The sequence below is a fragment of the Engystomops pustulosus genome, chromosome 3 (genome assembly GCF_040894005.1).
Source record: "Engystomops pustulosus chromosome 3, aEngPut4.maternal, whole genome shotgun sequence".
Classification (NCBI taxonomy): domain Eukaryota; kingdom Metazoa; phylum Chordata; class Amphibia; order Anura; family Leptodactylidae; genus Engystomops; species Engystomops pustulosus.
Genome location: NC_092413.1, coordinates 107884656 through 107905801, shown reverse-complemented (window position 1 = coordinate 107905801; position 21146 = coordinate 107884656). Strand labels below are relative to the sequence as shown.

The window sequence follows — 21146 nt, the reverse complement described above, 5'->3', positions numbered from 1 at the left end:
TGAAGCATATTGAACAAAAAAATGCAATAAAGAAGTCAGAGCGTGGCAAATGTCTCTAGTTAATTTATTATGCAGGTAGTATAATGTAATTTACAGTACTCATTATGATTAAACACTTCTAATATTTATGGTGTGCACATGAACAAAAACTGACTAAGTACAGAATGAACAGTCCTGAGCTCTTACCGTTCAACTGAATCAAACACCAAAAAAATGTATAAAATGAAAATGTCTCAATTGAATCAATGATGGTAAAGTATTTCACATTTAGATTAGATACCCTTTAGATGGCAACACTCACAGCTGGACATAAATATGACTGAAAACATTCTAAGTTTTAATATTCATTTCTTATAAAGTATAAGGTTATTGTCCCTGTTTAGGGAGTAACACAAGACTTCAGGATTAAAATAAAAAGAAGGTGTGAAAACATGTTAATATACATGTTTTGTTGAATATGAAAAGGGGAGGCTACTATTTCTTTATTTCTCCTTAGAAGATTTGTCCTGCTTATCATAGTGCTTTCCATTAGTCCAATTTACACCACTTGCTATAAGGCCCTCAGGTCACCACATGACCACTGATGGAGTCATGTGGCCCCTCACGTCCATCAGCAGCTTTCATAAAATAACACTGCACAGTTCTTCTGGTCGTATGAAGTGTCATTCCACATAGGCTGATGTTAGATGGGTGAGTTCATGTGTCCTTCCATCAGCAGCCAGGTCAGTGCTGGAGCGCCATACAGACAGTGATGCAGATGGCACAACAGGAAGCAGGACATCAGCACAGTTCTTTATATAGAAAGTAAGGCATTTTTGGTATGTTGGGACTGGAGCTCCATACAGACAGAAGATGCTAGATTGCATTGCAGGAAACAGCACATTAGCATAGTTCTTTATTAGTAAGGTATCAATTAAAAATGTCCACTTCTCACAATTTTTTTTTAACTTGATGATACAAAAAGAAAGATATCAAATTATTGTGAACTAACAAATCAGAAATGGTTGCTTGGCTTTAAAGGAAATCTAACATCTAAATCCATTTTGATATACCAGGGACATTAACTCACAGATCCAGGCACACTTAGAGTAGTAATCTTCTAATATTTGTTTTCCAATACCTCCTTCCTTCTAAAGTTCTGCTAATGAGCCTGAAGGGCTACCCTAGAGCCTCTGTGATCTGGATTTACAGACTGTTCCACTGATTGACCCTTCACCAATGCTCTATCAGCACTGCTTACCTCCTGTGTAACAGTCTGTAAAGCCAGATCACAGAGGCACTAGGATAGCTCCTCAAGCTCATTAGCATAGTTATAAAAGTTGATTTTAGAAGGAAGGAGGCCATAGGTAACAAATATAAGAAGATTACCAAAGTCACAGTGCCTGGATCTAAGAGTAAGTGCCCCTGGTTTATCATGATTAGTTTTGATAGGAGCTTAAAGGGGTATTCCAGGAATCAACATAATTCATATACAAATGGGCACTCAAAATATAAGCTAATATGTAATTAGTTGTTATTTAAAATTTTGCTCCCCTTAGCAGAAAATGCTGGTGACATACAGTGTGATGGAGAATTAAAATGCTACTGGCCCTTTAATCAGTCCGTTAATTTCCTCCACGCGGTCCGTTGCAGGACAGAAGATGGCTGCTGGTCACATGTCCACATCACATGTCCTGCACCTGCCTGGGCAGGTCATGTGATCACCACCTTTTTTGGCTGTTGTTGGTTGGTTGCAGTGCATCCAGTATGGCCTGTGTTATGGTGATGGCAGTTACACATCATTACTATGGTAATGAAAGTCTGTTACATCATCACTGTTAGCAGAGCATAAGTGGTTGGAGGGATTACTGAGAACTAAAGGATCATGGAACTTGTAGTTTCCAGTGGCGGCCATCGTAGTGATAACTCCACCTACTTTAGAGAGGCCATAAACTTTGTAAATCATAAAATCAAATTATTTAAGCTTCGTTTTGTGACTAATGACATTGAGTATTGTTGTATTCATTTAGTTATATCATCATGGGTTTTTGTGTCAGACATTCATATTCCCGGAATACCCCTTTAAGGGAAATCTACTAACAAAATAAAAGTTGATGAAACATTCTTCCGTCCCACTGTCTAGCTGCAATTAATTACATTACTGTTTGGATTCATTCACTTCCATTAATAAATAAAGAAGCTTCGGATCTTTGTGTGCTCTAGTAGCAAATAAATGGTTTGTTTTTGTTTTCTTGGAGCTTATCCATACAAGTTGTTAAAGTTCTGAACTGGGAATAATGCAATAAAATCCTTATTAATATTAATCATTTACAATGATTTGTACAAGACTACCATTACGTACAGCTCAGCTTCCTTTATGTATCACTATTGGCACAAGATGAACGAGAAACTTGAATACCTCTGCATTATGGGGTCAATGGCTACAGGGATCAGTGCCACCACTGATCTTGAGAATTAAGGGTCCATGGGCACCTGGTGGCCCTTTATTGCCATTATTATTTTACTGGCAGAGAAAAAACTACAGCATCCCCCTACATACACACACTCCTTATTTAAATGAGAAGAAAGGAGACTTGCAATACGCAGGGGTGAACCTAGCCTTTCTGCTGCCTGAGGCGAGCTATAGAATGACGCCCCCCCCCTCCATATATGTAATATATCAAGGAGTGTCAGCACCAGACCCAATCATATTGAAAATAAAGCAATGCAAAATACATAGAGTGCCACCATGTACTATATAATAAACACAGCGAGCTACCACAGAGAACAAATTACATACAACAATCCGCCATATAATATAAAATCAATCCATCATGCCACCATATATTATAAAATACATCCGGCGCCCCCCATGTAATATATAATAGGTCCAGTGTGCCGCCATAAACCATATAATACATACAGTGTGCCCCCATATACCATATAATACATACAGCGTGCCGCCATATACCATATAATACATACAGCGTGCCGCCATATACCATATAATGCATACAGTGTGCCGCCATATACCATATAATGCATACAGCGTGCCGCCATATACCATATAATACATACAGCGTGCCGCCATATACCATATAATACATACAGCGTGCCGCCATATACCATATAATACATACAGCGTGCCGCCATATACCATATAACACATACAGCGTGCCGCCATATACCATATAATACATACAGCGTGCCGCCATTTACCATATAATACATACAGTGTGCCGCCATATACCATATAATACATACAGCGTGCTCCCATATACCATATAATACATACAGCGTGCCGCCATATACCATATAATACATACAGTGTGCCGCCATGTAAAATATACTATATGGTGGCACGCCGTGTGTATTATATACTATATGGAGGCACGCTGTATGTATAATATGGTATATGGCTGCACACTGTATGTATTGTATGGTATATGGCGGCACACTGTATGTATTATATAGTATATGGCGGCATGCTGTATACAGCGTGCCACCATAAAGTATACAATACATACAGCGTGCCGCCTATATATATATACACAGTATACACATACAGCAGGTACACATATATAGCATATATATTCATATAGCATGCATATACACACATTCACCAAACACATACAGTATACACACACTTACATACAGTATACATACACACACTCACTGTACAGTATATACATGTATACAGAGATGCATCTAAATATATAGTAGCTACATACTTACCATAATCGTTGAGGCGGGCCGCGGACGGGTGGGGAAGGGGCGATCGGAGCCGGGATCCGAGACCCGGGGGGGGGTGGGCGGTTTCGGTGCCAAGCACCGTGGTCGGAGATGGTTCGGAGCCGGGAGCGATTGTTGAGACCGGAGCTGGGACCGCGTGGGCGGGAGAGGGAGGGATCATCGCTGACAACTTTCTGAGCAGAGAGCGGCAAGCGGCGGGGTGGGGTGAGCTGAGGTATGCAGAGGGCAGGAGTGTCGGCCGGCGGGCGGAACTAGGTGCTGGGCGGAGCTATGGAGTGCTGATGGGCCGGAAGCACGGTGCTGATGGGCCGGAAGCACGGTGCCCCCTCGTCGAGCAGAGATGCTCAACTCACCTCATGGCAGGTGCGCCCCTGGCAATACGAGACAACCACAAAGATGATCCCTCCCTAAGCCAAAGTGCAAACAAGACAAAAAAAAACAAACACAATTAGGCCACTTTCACACTTGCATTGCAGATCGCGTCAGAGTCTCTCTGATCAGGGTGCAATTAGGCCCCTTCTACACTTGCGAGTGTGATGTGGTGAACTCGCATCACACTCGCAACACGTGTTGCTCGGAACGCACGGCCGAAGGCTGAAAACCGGAACCGAACTGATATGCTGAGTTCAGTTGCGGTTTTCAGGGTTCGGGCCGGGCGTTCCAAGCAGCATGCGTTGCGATTGTGATGCGAGTTCACCACATCACACTCGCGAGTGTAGAAGGGGACTTAGGGTTTTGGTTGGTGAAAAACTGACTTTTTTCAATCAGTTTTCAGAGTCTGTTCAGTGTCTCAGTTTTTCATGCACATTTTCAATGCATTTTTAATGCAATTTCAATGCGTTTTTCACATGCAGATAATGCACGTGAAAAGTCCTCAGGGCTGAGGTCTATCTTTTCTAAGGCAATTGATGCAGAAAAAATGCACTGCACTTGCATTGAACTTGCATGTGTCTCAGAGTGCGATGCGTTTTTGATGCGTCAGAATAGACTTGTATGGTGTATTTTTCACGCACGTGACTTGCAAAAGTAGAGCATACTGAGATTTAAATGCGCATTTAAAAAAACACGCGCTTGTCCATGAAAAAACATCTAGTCTGAAAAAGCCTCTTGATTGCAATGGGTCAGAGTGTAATGCAAGTTCTGCACGTCAAAAGCACGACCGTGAAAAATGCAAGTGTGAAAGGGGCCTAAGGCTTGTAACAATCAAGGTCACAACTGAGATAGCATATAAGCTACAAAATCTCATATTCAAAAGGAAAGACATAGAATACCCTAGAATCAGTAACCAGGAATACCGAGAAAGCTGAAACAGTAACACAGATAATAGAGCTGGCAAAATTACCTTAAATGGACATAGCATACACAAGAAAGTTATGTGTTAGTCAGGAACTCTGCTCCAGATGAAAGGGGCCAGGCTCTGATCTGAATCCAGGACTTCTGAAGATCAGAAATGTGCCAGTGGCACATTGTAACAGATCATGTGAAAAATCCACATACTACTATACAATAGTATTGCAATATATGGTAGGATTGATTAGACAACCTAGGGTTAAAGTATCTTTAGGGGGTCTAAAAAATATTTTTAAAATATCAAAAAAGGTAAAAGAATAAAAATAAAATAAAACCCCTAAGTTCATTTCACCCCCTTTCCCTAGAACCGATATATAAATAAACACTAAAAATCATAAACATGTGAGGATTCGTCACATCCCGAAAGTTCCAATCTATGAATATTTTCAAAGTTTTTCCCATCAGTTAGATGGAAAATAGCACCTGAATTTTTTGCCATTTTGCATCCAAAAAAAGCAATCAAAAGGTTGTTCAGTCCCCATAATGGTAGCAATAAAAACCCTGACTCCACTGGCAAAAATGATGCTTTACACAGCTCCCAAAAGAAAATGCCGCAAATATTTTTTTTTAATGTCACAGCATTTGGAATTTTTTCCAGCTTCCCAGTACAAAGTATTGGATATTAAATATTGTCACTAGGAAGTACAATTTTATACAGGCCTTTATACAGCTCTGTATGTGGGAAAAATTGAAAAAAGTTATGGAATTTTGAATGTGGGCAGTGAAAAATAGAAACGCAAAAACAAAACAGGGCTGTGTTCATCGAAAGGAACCTGTAACCAGAAACCCTTTTATAGCCTCCCCCATGTCCCCAACAGGCATTTAATAGCATATCTCTAAACTGTTTATATCAAGATTCTGTCATTTGTGGATCAAATGACAACTTTAATATTAAACTTTACCTGACTCCAGCTGTGTCCCTTGGGCGTGTTCATCACAGATTCACCCACCCCTCCTGTGTGAAATGCTTCCCCCTCCCCACAGCTCTATGATGAACACGCCCAAGGGACACAGCAGGCAAGGGGCCAAGTAAAGTTTAATATAAGCTACCATTTGATAAACAAATTACAGAATTTTGATGAAACTGTTTGGGATATGCTATTAATTATCTGTGAGGGCATGGGGGAGGCTAAAGAAGGGTCTAATAAAGGGTTCCCTTTAAGGGGTTTGTGTACTGGTTATTTTTGTACTATTTGTTTTGTAATGTTCTGTTTTCTCTGAGATATGACTAGCCTGGAGCAGTGATGTATAAAACAATTTCCTATCAGGATAAATAAAGTTTTATTCTATTCTAATCTGCCTGGGCAATCCTTATTTGGATTACAATGGAATTCTTGACCAAGCTAAAGTAATCATACTCACAACCAATAAATTGTTACATAATCAACAAAACAAGGCTATATTGACACTGAATAACGGAATCCAAATATAACGATGTCTTATGCCAATGCATGCACCACGAAAGAAGATGCTTTTAGCCAAAAGGCATGAATAAAACATTTCATCATATTCCATTACCAACAATCTGTTTTCACACATTTATGTCACCTCTGGAATAAAGATAACCTATATCCAATCAAGTAGCAACATAAAGCGGAATTAAGGAACTTTACATTGTCACAGCAGAATCTGAAATGTCTAGATACAGTTCACTAGGAAATCTTACTTAAATATTCTCTAATTTTGAATAATTTTAGGATATTGTTTTTTTATATACAGGAAGACAACCAGTATCATTATAAATTATTGCCAGCATATAATTTGCTATTTAGACATATTTCTAAAACCCAACTGTGACTCCAACCTGGTCACTATCTGCATAGCTTCTTTCAGTTTCCTAATAAACTCCAAAATCTATTGCTCCAAAGCAAGAATTATGGGAATAAGATAGTGAGCCCCATTGTAGACAGAGATCAATGTCAGAGCATGTGGGTCCTACTCCAACCGTGTAGCTTCAGTGAGTGGTGAGGTGGGCATAGACAAGCTGCTCATCCTATTTACTGCTGTGGGACTTCTCACAACTCTTATAGAAGATGCTAGTGCAGAGAGCAGGCGGGAAGGCGGGACAGCATAACAGCCTGTAAAACCAGATCACAGAGGGGGTAGAGTAGTCCTTCAGTCTAACTGCTACTGTTTGGAACATGTGCAGTACAAATACAGCTCCTTGGGCATGGGATTAGTTTGTGGTGTTTTATCCTGCTGTCAGATTTCCTTTCAATATGGAATCTGACAGCAGGATAATTGTCTTACCACCCACATGTAGCCCATAGATTTAGTGTGTGGGGGGGGGGGGGGGGGCGTATGGGGATGTTAGAAAGTAAGTTAGGTGTAGGACAGATAGTAAATAGGGAATTTAGTTTAGGGAAGGCTTATTTTCCCAATAGCCAATGAGGGAAGAATCATAACTCTTTAAACTGAGATTTTATTTTAGAGGCTGCTGAGGGAGTGTCACTTCAGATGCCTTTATCTTAAAATCTATAGTATTACAATCATAATATAGTGTAATATTAAAGATAAGAATCTCATTTATTTATCTCGCACCAGGCTTGTGGTTTTTGAGCTACAAAACTATGTAAGCTGACACCTGGGACATGGTACCTGGTTTTCACCAGGTTGTTTTACAGGTGCAATTTTGTCCACGGTGGCACAGACGTTAGGCAGAATCGTAGTCAGGGAACAGGCAAGAGGTCAGGACGGGCAGCACGGAATCAGAGTCGGGCACGAAGCAACAGGTCAGGGCAAGCGAAACAGGATCAAAGTCAACAGGAAATCACAATAAAAAAGCAGGGCATCAGGGAACAAGCTTTTTTAACGGCACTAGGCACAAAGATCCAGCAGGGTGGGCAGGGAGAGGCTTGAATATAAAGGACTCTGGGAAGTGGCCAGCGCCAATTAACGGTGTGCTGGCCCTTTAAATTTTCTGAAGCCAGCACGTGCCCTAGAAGACGTGGGGCACGCACGCACGGCCACCAACCGGATGCAGGAATGGGAACGTGTAAGTGGCGCGGGCGCCATGTTTGCGGGCAGAGAAAGGCACTGGTGAGCCTGGGACCCGAGATATGGGTCACAAGAGCACCCGTGACAAGGGGAGCAATAAACGCCCCCTTTGCAGGTCTAAGGAGACTTAAAGTTCTTGTGTCTTTCACTGGGGATTCTGGTAAGAAAATATGCAAAATTATTTTCCAGATGCACATGGTTTGGTTTCTTCCCTGACCTGAGCCTACAGCTTCTCACCAAGCCAAATCAATTCCCTACACAGTGCTGATGATATGAAAAAAAATCGAAACAGCTGTTTTTTCTTTTTGGAAAATGTCATGTCAATAGGTTTTTAAAAAGTCATGCAAGATGTAAAGGGGTTGCCTTGCAAGGTAGCACTTTCCTTATCCTACCCATGAAAACAGATTTTCATATTTCCTTTCCAGAAAAAGACTGGACATCTGAAATACAGTGATGAGAGAAAGGGAAAATACATGAGGGTAACTTAGTCCTATCTCAAAGCAAGAAAGGCATTCAAGTAACAAGGAACTATCCAAATGTTGTGTGAAGCCTAAGTCAGGGTTGGAGGATGAAACTTAGTTTGTGATATGTCTAGGTGACATCAAACTGAAACCGCTAAACTTGTCTGAAAATATAAAAAAGAAATGTAATGTTCCGCAGTTTATTTGCATGTTATTAATATTTAACAATGTAAACAGTTGCTTTTCAAAGACTAAGAGAGAAAGCATATGGGACTATGACAAGCCAGGGACTATATCACGTTTAATGGAGACTGTCTTCATATTTTAATTACGAGATGCTGTTAATAGTAAACTTCTTGACAATTCAGATTAGAGCACATTTTACAGCTCTAAAATATACAGTAATTTTTTATATATAAAGTAATTACAGTCCTGAGGCAGTGTTATTCCTACTAACACGCATATGTATTCATAGCAGTGCACAGTTTGGCAATGTGGCTTTAATGAACTTACACAATAGAATTTTCCAGTAATACAGACACTTCTATTGTTCCAGGCTGAACCAAGCTGAAAAAGATAGTACAACAGTATTTTGATAAGCTCCTCTTCATTTTGCTGCCTCCTATATGAATAGAGTGACATTCATCACTCCTACAGTATTAAGAGTTGGTAGACAAAGGAGCAGGACATCTAACTTTTTCTGCCACACCATCTGCTAGGAGAACAGAAAACTGACTGGAACTGTAGGGAACAATGCCATCTGTTTCTGTCAACAAAAGGCCACGTGTATCTGCACTAGGGATTGCCATGTCTGCTAAGCTTAAGTCATTTACAGCAGCAGTCTTACAAGCAAAGCACAGTACAGATTGATAATAAAATATCACTCACTGTAAGACCTTAGTGGAAGTACCGTAGAAGTGACTAAATGTATCAACATGTATTGAATATTGAATTATAATAAATATAAATAACATATATATACACTACATGTTATGCATACAGTACATTACTAAATACAATAAAATATACTATCTTAGATAAACACAGATTGAAAACTGTTGTCACTTCATACTAAAATGTAGTAAGATAAGTTCCTGATATTTCTTATATTGCAGTTCTGTATATGCAAACACAGGACCGTCAGGTTACATTCTTTAGTCAAAGCTTTAGATGTTTTTTATTGTTACTCCTATCTAAGAATCTCTATTTTACATCATGAAATAGCCAATATTAGAATTACCACTCAGCAGTTTACTGGAATGATAGAGAAGTCCTTGAGGTCTCATGAAGAATTGGACTTGTAGAAATTATATGCAGTTTTCTTAAGCTAAAGGCAGAGATGGATTTAAAAAAATGGAAAAATAAAGAAAAAAATAATTTTAGTTTTTTCTAGTTCCACAAAACATACTGGCCCACATCTATCAAACATAGTGCTCTATGTGCAGTTTGCCTCACTAATGTGCAGACTGCACCCGATTATTAAATACTGGTGCGCGGTCTTCATTAATGTGATGCACCCTGTAATGCTTGGGAAGTGTGCACCTACTTCTTTTTGATGCATTTTTAACTGTCAAATCGAGTAATAAACAGTCTGAATTGGCCCCAGAATGCCCCTTTAGGTGCAGAATTGTGTGGGGTGGCAGACACAGTGCAGCCCCGCCACAAAACTGTCGCAGACACTTCATAAATACATGCGCAAGCAGTTTGCATGTTCTTTTCATTGCAAAGTCATGGCAGAAAACTGGCACAAACACTTTAATAAATGTGGGCCATTTACATTTAATCCCATTTACTTTAACAAATTAGGTGCATGCATGTAACGCTGAATTAATACACATAATATAAGTTTACTATAAATATTTAAGTACATGTATTTCTAGTAAGTCTGTTAACTAAATGTCCGATTCCACCTGACCCAAACATCAAGACTCAGTAATGTGGTAATTTGTTTAAGTATTATTGATATGTTATGCTATGTGTTTGCAGACAAGAAGGACAAAAAGCAACACATTGTAAAATGCAAAACAGGATTGAGAATGAAAGCACCAGATCTCTTTCACTTTAGTTTTGTATTATGTCATTAGATCAGAACACACTGCTTCTCTTTGTGTCTTTTCAGCCATGTTTATCGAGGGAGGGGTATAAAAGTAACCCTGGTTCACTCTTTCTCCCCATCTCCCCCCTATGCGCCACCTGACCAGAAGCATTCTCTAGAATGGAGCTTCATTACAAAGATCGCTTGTACTGAGTGTGCGTCTGGGCAATATACATGCCAGTAATCCCCATCCTTTTCAATGCTTTTATACTTTTTTTACAATGGAGCACAGTGCATTTCTACAATATTATCATTGACTGCCTTGGGGCATATGACATACATCTATCAAAAGAGTGTTTGTGTGACTCCAAGGATGGGTGCTGTATTTTACATATCACTGACTAAAATATAAACCCGCAATGTCTGCTGGCCTGAGAATGTTCAAGAGTTCAGTGATGAAGTTGATGCATCATGAACAGCTCCCTTGTTAAGTGTTTTGCCTTAAGGCTTATGAGACATATTACACATTTAAAAGAAAGTGAAAAAATTACATATCAGTATATATATTTTTGTATCTATCATTTTTACAATGTATCTAGTAGTCACAATATCAATTAATGGTGTAGTATATTACACATGAGACAAGACACTTGTGATTGGACTGCATTATGTATGTCTTAACTTGACCATTGAAAGCAGATCTGAAAATGTGAGGAAAATACATGGTTCAGAAGTCATCTCCAGTCCATCTCTATAGGAATGAAAGAACTCATTCCAGTTGTTGTCCAATTGATAATTTGTCCATAAATAATTTAATGTTGATGTCTGAAAGAAGTCTTCTTTATAAGCACAGACTTAGGCAAATAGAAGAAAATGGTTATCACCATGATAATTTTGTACAATGGTAATCAGATTAATATAAACTTCATTGATTACAGAATTCAATGTTGTACAAATCAGGCGTTTTGTGCTTGATAGTTGTCGACTGATCGTACATGAATAGTGATCCAATAGGCTACATTCCCTTTTCATGCCCACAGTGGGGTTTAGAACTCTGCAACATCAGTTATTAGCAAATTAAAAGTTCCCCCAATGACCCTGCACTGTAGGTACAAATGCTCATCAATAGGAATAGCAGTGTCTGTGCTACACCTCTACCCATTTGTTCTGCCGATAGATGGACTTCTGGAACCACACCAATCAAATAATAATGTTCAATTCTGAATCCCCGAGAACTTGATAATGGCATATAGCGCTAAATCAAATAATTCAAAACAGTAAAACTCTATGGGGCTTATTTACTAAGGGTCCGCGGATCGCATTTCCGTCGGACTTCCCGGCATTTTCGGGATTTACGCCGCTGTGACAGAGATTTAGCAGGGGATTTTGCCGCACGTGATCGGATTTTGGTGCACTGGCGCCGGCTTTTATGCGACAGAAGTTGGGGGGGCAGGCCGTCGGACGATCTGACTGATTTGGACTGAGCATGGGATTTAAGGTTCAAAGTGTGTCGCATCCAATGCACTTACGTACACCAGGAAGAAGGTGAACGCCGGCGGACCTGATCAGGGAAGCGACAAATGCAGTATATCTGGCGCACGATCTTAGTGAATCACGGCACAGTGCATTATCGTCAGACAATGCACTTTCGGGAACTCCGAGGGACCACATAAGTAAATGTGCCCCTATGTGTGGGGAAAACCAGATACAAATTGTGAAATCTATTGGAAATGTCATTATGACACCTTTTTTAAATAGCAAAAAATGTAAAAAAAAAGTATAGATTAAAGTATATGCATCAGCAGATTTGACTCTAGGTAGGAGTCCTAGCAGGTAACTGCTGTGCTAGGTAGGAGCCCTAAGAGGTAACTGCTGTGTTGTGTAAGAGTCCTAGGAGGGGTTTGAACTGCTGTTCTAGGTAGGAGCCCTAAGAGGTAACTGCTGTTTTTATGTAGATGTCCTAGGACAGTGATGGCGAACCTTTTAGAGACCGAGTGCCCAAACTGCAACCCAAAACCTAATTACTTATCGCAAAATGCCAGTACGGCAATTTAACCAGAAAACTGACGGTTTAGTTTAGAATCAATTTACACAGGACTGCCTGAACTCGGATTACAGCAGTCCTATACACACTGAAACGCCACTTTTACACCATTTTACATCACCTAAAAGAGTAATAAAAAGTTAACAAAAGGTCACGCAGTCCTCAAAATGGTAGCAATGAAAACAACGGCTCATTAAGAAAAAAACCCACACCTCTCCAGCTCCATGCACTAAAGTTATTAGCGTCACAAGATGGCGAAACTATTTTCTTTTTCGTACACTGTTTTAATTATTGAAAAAGTATTAAAACACAATAAAACCTACAAATCTGGTATCACTGTGATTTTACCGAACCAAAGAATAAAGGAGACAAATGATTTGGAGCGCACAGCGAAAGTATTAAAGTCCAGCTTCTCAGTACACGACATGGAATAATAAATGAGAAGTAAAATATGTTACGCAAAAAATAAGCCATCACACAGGTATAAATATATAAAGGCACATATAAATATATAATATATGTATATACATAAATACATACATAGAAATACATTTGTTACTTGCTCTTTGGTTGTCCAAGTTCAGGTGTCTGTTGTTCCAGGGGGAGGTAGGGGAGGTGGTCGGTAGTGTAGATGGGTAGAGCGGCCAGAGATAGGGCTGGGGGGGGGGGGTAATGCAGCATCTGGAGTTTGGGGCAGTGGGGTTATGAGGCATGAGTTCCAGGGGAGGGGGTGATGGGGGGGCAGTGACTGGAGTTGAGGGGGGGGGGGGGGTTGTCAGAGCGGCCGGAGTTCGGGCGGGCAAATTGCAGTAGTGGGCGGAGGGTAGGGGTGCGATAGCGGGCAGAAGCGGGCTGGGGTTCGGGCGCGGGGGGGGCTTGTGGTAGCGGGTGCAGTGAGTTTCGGGCCGGTTGCTTAGGGGAGGGGTGGGAGCGGGCAGGAAATCAGCCTTCCTGCTGATCAATTTTCCCCCCGTGGATGCGCTGAATAAAAAAATAAAATAAACTCACCATCACTGTCCTAGGAGGTAACTCTATGCTTGGTTGAAGTCCTAGGAGGTAACTGCTGTGCTAGGTAGGAGTCCTAGCAACCAACTGCTGTGCCAGATAAAAGTCCTAGGAGGCAACTGCTGTGCAAGGGGGAGTACTAGGAGGTAACTACTGTGCTAGGTAGAAGTCCTACCAGGTAACAGCTGGGTCCCTGAGGAAGCGGTGACAAGCGAAACGCATCTTCACAATACACTTTACATTTGGGTAAGAGTTGTTTAACCCCTTACCGACGTGCACCATAGTAGCAGCATGGAGAGGGCTCACAGGCTCCATAGCCCCTGATAGCAATTAAATTGAATATTATTCTAGGCTAAAGAAGGCTGTGGGAAAATTTATAGCAGGAGGGTGAATTTGCCACTGGAGCTACTAGCATAACTAGATTCCAGATGGTAGATTTCCTTTAAAGATACAGCTGAAGAATGACAGTCCATTGGCAGTGTCAATGCTGTACCCGAATGTGCAACAGATTCTGAACACAATAGATGAGATTATAAAAAGTCAGGCATGCCCTCTGAAATTAATATAATTTTTTTTAAAACTCATCTTTATTAACAGATGTGCAGGTATACATTAGATACAGGATGAGATGAAATTAATATAATTTATTAACAAAAATTTAAATCTTTAAACCAAAACTGGCACTTGGGTAGTAGTCAACCTGAAAATACTGTCGGCGTCTTCTTCTACATTCCAGTGTATATCTTCATTCATTTTAAAACGCTGGGATTCCTGCAAAAAAACTACTATGACATTTCAGTCCCTGGAAGGGTACGCAAGGTCAGTTAATTACTGCTTTTATAGACACTTATGGAATGCACAGGTTTCGGGATGTGCAGGAAGTGAATTAGAGTTAGAGCTGCCCACACAACCTCTGGTATTGCACAACAGTTGCAAATATAGACTTACCCGAACAGTAGGAAGTATAGCAATTTCTCATTTGATATAAGCCCGGGTTGTAACAAGATTATATCGGGTCGGGAAGGCAACACTGGTGTAGAAAGTATAAAACCGAGACACTGATGTGGGGATTCGTGGTTAAGTTTTATATTTAATTACCTTAAGGGCACACTAGATAAAACAATACACACAATAGATATATATATATCTAGATATATATATATTGGTCCATATTGACATGATGGCATCACACAGTTGCCGCAGATTTGTCGGCTGCACATCCATGATGCGAATCTCCCGTTCCACCACATCCCAAAGATGCTCTATTGGATTGAGATCTGGTGACTGTGGAGGCCATTTGAGTACAGTGAACTCATTGTCATGTTCAAGAAACCAGTCTGAGATGATTCCAGCTTTATGACATGGCGAATTATCCTGCTGAAAGTAGCCATCAGATGTTGGGTACATTGTGGTCATAAAGGGATGGACATGGTCAGCAACAATACTCAGGTAGGCTGTGGCGTTGCAACGATGCTCAATTGGTACCAAGGGGCCCAAAGAGTGCCAAGAAAATATTCCCCACACCATGACACCACCACCAGCCTGAACCGTTGATACAAGGCAGGATGGATCCATGCTTTCATGTTGTTGACGCCAAATTCTGACCCTACCATCCGAATGTCGCAGCAGAAATCGAGACTCATCAGATCAGGCAACGTTTTTCCAATCTTCTACTGTCCAATTTCGATGAGCTTGTGCAAATTGTAGCCTCAGTTTCCTGTTCTTAGCTGAAAGGAGTGGCACCCGGTGTGGTCTTCTGCTGCTGTAGCCCATCTTCCTCAAAGTTCGACGTACTGCCTACCTTCTGCCTACCTTGGTTGTAACGGGTGGCGATTTGAGTCACTGTTGTCTTTCTATCATCTCGAACCAGTCTGCCCATTCTCCTCTGACCTCTGGCATCAACAAGGCATTTCCGCCCACAGAACTGCCGCTCACTGGATGTTTTTTCTTTTTCGGACCATTCTCTGTAAACCCTAGAGATGGTTGTGCATGAAAATCCCAGTAGATCAGCAGTTTCTGAAATACTCAGACCAGCCCTTCTGGCACCAACAACCATGCCATGTTCAAAGGCACTCAAATCACCTTTCTTCCCCATTACTAATGCTCGGTTTGAACTGCAGGAGATTGTCTTGACCATGTCTACATGCCTAAATGCACTGAGTTGCCGCCATGTGATTGGCTGATTAGAAATTAAGTGTTAACGAGCAGTTGGACAGGTGTACCTAATAAAGTGGCCGGTGAGTGTATATATATACAAAGTGTGGTAGACATGGCCTGGGCTCAATGTCTACTATGTCATAATATGCTCTAATAAAGAGTCTGTGTTTATAAGGCCGTTAGAACAGATTGAGACCCTGGTATGCCTTTGTCTTGCTGCCCTGATCCAAGATATGTCATGTATGTTATGGCAATGGGTTGGGATCTCCCATAACTTCATAACTTGTATATTGTTTATGTAAGCTACTGGCTTTTTTATGGCTCTTTTTGTCCTGGTTTAAAAAGTGAACTTAAAGGGGTATTCTCGTCTGGGCATTCACATTCAGTTTGATAAATCTGCCATACATAAACATTTCTTCAATTAGATGTTATTAAAAAAAATGTTCCTGTGTGAAGATAATTTCTTATAAATGTAGTCATTTTGTCCCTTAGAAACAAGATAGCTTCCTCGGATACGGCCACCTCTACTGGAGAGATTGCACAAATAAACAAAAAGGTTTTGTATATGAAGTGTCCAGGAGTTACTACATGTCGCACAGCCGTCCTGTGGTAATGATTGCTGAATTCAGGAGGTCAGACAGGACTCTATAGCGCATGTCTGGCCACCGCTGCCAGAGTGTGACGTGGTCGTAACCGAGGAAGCTATCTGGTTTCTAAGGGACAACATGGCTATGTTTATAGGAAATTATCTTCACACAGGAACATTTTTTTTAATAACATCCAATTGAAGAAATGTTTATATATGGAAGATTAGTGAAACTGAATGTGAATGCCCAGACGAGAATACCCCTTTAAGCTATTTCAGGCTGGGGAGAAAGTGTGGCATGGTGGTGACATGTGTGAGAATTGATGTACAAAGGGCCCCCTCCCTCTAGATGTATTTTCCTATAATTCAATCACAGCCGTTACTTAGCGCTGAGCAGCTGTGCATTAGGAAGCTAATAACAGATTCCTCCTCCGATGATAGTTACCTTCTCTTCCATGTTGGAGAGCCCAATGATGTCATGCAGAGGGTATACATAATTATTAGCCGATATTGCCACCTATGTGACATGCATAGGAGCACATGGCAATAAGTAGAAGCTTTTTAAAAATCTATTTTTTTGCAGGAATCCTGGTGTTTCAAGATTAATGCACCACAATGTAGACAAAGACACTGAGAGGTAAGTATCTTCAGTTTAAATGCCTACCACACAAGTGCCAGTTTTCCTTTAATTGGAAAGCACAAAAAACACAAGTAAACCAGAGAAAGGAATGTCTGCCTCTCGCTGGAAATATTCATGACATCTTGTCAGTGGTTTCTACAGAGAACAGAAACTGACTTACTTTTTCTAATATCTATCATAGAAGGGACTTTACAAGGAGAATTCCTGGCATTGTAGATGTGACCTTTCATAAGCGACTGAATAGAACTAGTGTGCAAACTATGAGATCCATGGTTATCATTTTATACCTATTTTCAGTATGTTGCACATCAAGTCACAGCAAGCTATAATACAAAATGCTGCATTCACTATAAACACTATGGCAGAGATTTAATAAAGCTGTCGTCAAGATACTGCAAAGTATCTGCAAAGTTAGACTAGAAAACTATTTCTATACCAGTATAGTAAAGGTGTCTCACTCTAAGATTCCCAGTGCATGAACCTCTAATTGTCTGTGTGCTACCTGGTACAGCAATGGACAGAACACAGAGAAATAGATTTCTAAGGGCTTACGCATAGAGCTGTGCTTTCCACAGCCCTACAAGTGAATCAGTTGCCTGGGCCACAAAACTCAGAGCGGGTCCTATTCCTGCCCAGACATCAGCTTGTGACACGCAGCCTGCAAACAATGGACTCTAGATCTGTTATCTGTTGGATATGTTTTGTTCCATGGATTTCTAAGTTCATGCCTAAACAAACTTTGGACAGTTTGCCATTAAAGGTCACCTTTGTAGGTGTACAGAGACTTAAAGAGCAAGCATGCTCTGCTGAATATTCTGGGTAAGAAATATGCAAAAATGTTTTAAAGGGAACATGTCACCAGAGCACTCTTTTTCAAATATGACAGGTTCCAATAGAGACTCCAATAGAGTCCATATCACACATGTTTTAGTAATATCCACTTATAAAATGTACCTGGTCCCCTGCCAGCTCGTGCATAATACTCCCTGGGGGCTGTGCCTTTCATATTACAACGGGCGCCTGTTCGTTTGAATCCTTGATATGCTTGTCCAGCTGCTCATTATTATTCACCCCAAACCCCCTCCCACATCCTTTCTTTATACCCCCTCCCACCCATGACGTGGGCTCACCGCACAAGCAAATCTCGAGCTTGCGTGGTAAGCCATGTAATTCTGACATCCTCGCTGCCACTGCGCATGCGTCACTTCGTACGCTATATATAGGCACTGAGGAGATACGCAAACTCACAAAACAGTTTGTGTATCTCCTTGGTGCCTATAAAGCTAGCATACAAAGCGATGCATGCAAGTACATGAAAGCATGACTAAAAGCAAGCTCAGTATAGTTGTGAGTGCAGAGTTGTGAACTTTTGTAAATCCAGCAATTCACTCGGAGGGATACCTTTTTCTCTACTTCTTTGACCTGTCAACTTCTTCCATCCAGAACTCCACACTGAAGATTAAGCAATTCAAAACTGTTAGATTCCTCATTTTATCATCATCTCCTCCACATATGGCAATTTTAATAATTTGTTCTCCTAGCGATCACAGTTATGCCCTTACGTTAATCACAGTGCTGCCCCCTTTAGTTAGTGCTTGCCCCAGTAGCTAGTGGCTGTCTCCAGTAGTCACAGTGTTGCCCCCACTAGCCAGTGCTTCGCTCCAGTAGCCACAGTGCTGCCCCAGTAGCCAATAGGGGAAAAAAAACATACTTACCTTGCTCTTCTCTGCCTCTGTGGATTCTGCAGAGCTCAGGCACAGGCAATGTGTGATGACATTAGATGTCCACTGTGCCAGTCATAGGCCTTTGTACAGATGGTTGTGTCATCGCATATTGCCGTGCTGCATGTTCCCTCCATGTCACACACAGCCCACACCCCTACTTTATATTCCTGGCACATTGCACCCTCACATTACATTCATGTCACATTGCACCCCACATTACATTCATGTCACACTGCACCCCACATTATTCCCCCCTTTCACAGCCTGCACCCCCACATTACATCTATGTTAGAATGCACCCTCACATTACAGCAAAGTAGTAGAAGTGTTTGATAAAGGTGTACAGAGGTGTATATTTGAACTTGGTCCAGGACTCGGTGGATCTCCATATCCCCCATAAAATGCATCAATGAACTGTTCATTGATGCCCTCACATTACATACATGTCACACTACACTCCACATTACATCCATTTCACACACAACCCGCACCCCCACATTACATTCATGTCACACACACACAGCCCGCACCCCCACATTACATCAATTTCACACACACAGGCTGCAACATCACATTATATGCATGTCATACACACAGCCAATTTCGGATCATAGGTTTGCTTTAAACTACAAGAAAATAGCCTCCAGCAAATTGGGCGTGACCCAAGCCCTAGGTTAGTGTGTGGCATTTGCCCGGCACTTTATTCAAGCCCTAGGTTAGTGTGCGGCATCTGCCCGGCACTTTATCCAAGCCCTAGGTTAGTGTGCGGCATCTGCCCAATGCCTGCTCCACCAGCACTGTCCGCTCGGGCAGACAGGGAGTCCTTGTATCAAAGATCTGTCCAGTGCTCGATCTGTATGATCCAACCAAAAGAACTTCCTAATTTCAGAGACCGAGCATGTTCGTATGCAGGATGCTTTATATAGTATGTCATCCATGAGCTAAAATAGTAGTTAATTATTAACTTTCACCATGAAAAACCCTTTGTTTTCATTAACATTAGTCTGATATAAATGGAAACCCTTCCAGTACAGTTATTCAGATAATTCTCCACCTCTCTGATAACAACCCTTGCAGCTGTGTGTCCATCACATCACCAAACATCTTTATCCTCTGGAATTTTTTTTTCTTTGAATCTTCCATATAATGTAGTTTATTCAAAGTAGTTTATTTTTAACTAACTGTTTTTTACACAGTTTCCTTTGTGAACCTGTGTTATGTCTTTTCTGTGGGTCAGAACAATTACAGTGATATATGACATATGTCTACTTTTTTCAGCACAGCTGTGCGCCTGCCATGTATGGATTGGGCTCAGTTTCTGAGCTCCTAGCACACCAGGGATGAACCAGTACCAAGCTTGCAAAAAAGCTTTCTGCACACAAATGAGCCAATTCTTGGCCAAAAAAAATTTCTTCTATTTTTTTTACAATCTGTTTTTCATAGATCCTTATAAACTATTATGTAACCAAAAAAACTGTTCCAGCTAGGTTATGATCAACTGGATCAGTTGCATGGTCCATTAAAATAATGGCTGTGGTCACTGATCCATATATAATCATATTTTGGTGACATAATAGATCTTATTTGTAAAAACAAGAATGTCCCTTATCTTTACATATTAGCAATTTGTGGTTGCTCACGTAATGTTGCATCCTATCCTTGGAAGAAAACTGTATTTATATTAAAAACATAATTGACACAAATATTCCACTATGGAATGCAATGCCCTGATCTACAGAGAGAAGAAGAGGAGACATAAACGCCTCCAAATGACTGGAGATCTCTGTGATGTGCATGTACTGTATGAGGCATCCTCAGACTTATACAGGTCCCTGCACAGGTCAGTATTAATGAGTTTCCAGCCTCCTGCGCCGATGTTAGTGTGGATTAGCTGAATATCTAGGTTCTCTGACAATCCATCCTGATCCAAGAGGTGAGCAGCACAGTAATCTAGTCTGTCTGCCCTCACATCATCCCACAATGTAACTAGTGGTCATATAAGTCTGGCTTTATCTTACTAGAGTGCTGTGTGTCTATCTGCTTATTAAGAAACAAAAGTGACACTTCAACACTAAAATCAATGGATCCTCCTGCAATACTTCTCCTCTAAGCAGTGTACAATGTAGACAGCTGTAAGATGTAGTCAGATAAATCACAAGCCATCTCTACCATCACCATCAGCTCACTCCATCCTTTCACTAACCAAACCATTTCCCCTGAGACAGTGAATTTATATGCATACAGACATCAATCCATCCCATCCCCCTCCAGCAGACACCCTCTCTGCAGCACCCACTCTTTCTATGATACACCTCCCCTCTTCCCCCAGCAGACAGCCCACACAGGAGTGGGGAGGAGGGGATACATTTCTCTACACTCCACACATCTTTTCGCTCTTCCTTCTACCCAGCAACA

The 21146-nt window shown here is 41.0% G+C and overlaps 1 long non-coding RNA gene across 5 annotated transcripts in view; it reads right to left on the bottom strand.

Moving 5' to 3' along the window:
* Positions 1 to 21146, bottom strand: part of LOC140121755 (uncharacterized) — a 51977-nt gene that overhangs the window by 27151 nt on the left and 3680 nt on the right. For 3 of the 5 annotated variants that reach the window (XR_011854174.1, XR_011854176.1, XR_011854178.1), the window contains exon 3: positions 9781 to 9867. This is a non-coding gene — a long non-coding RNA (uncharacterized lncRNA). Of the gene's footprint in view, positions 1 to 8855; positions 9108 to 9780; positions 9868 to 21146 lie in introns of those variants that run through there. The other 2 variants (XR_011854177.1, XR_011854175.1) reach the window with 2 other exon arrangements.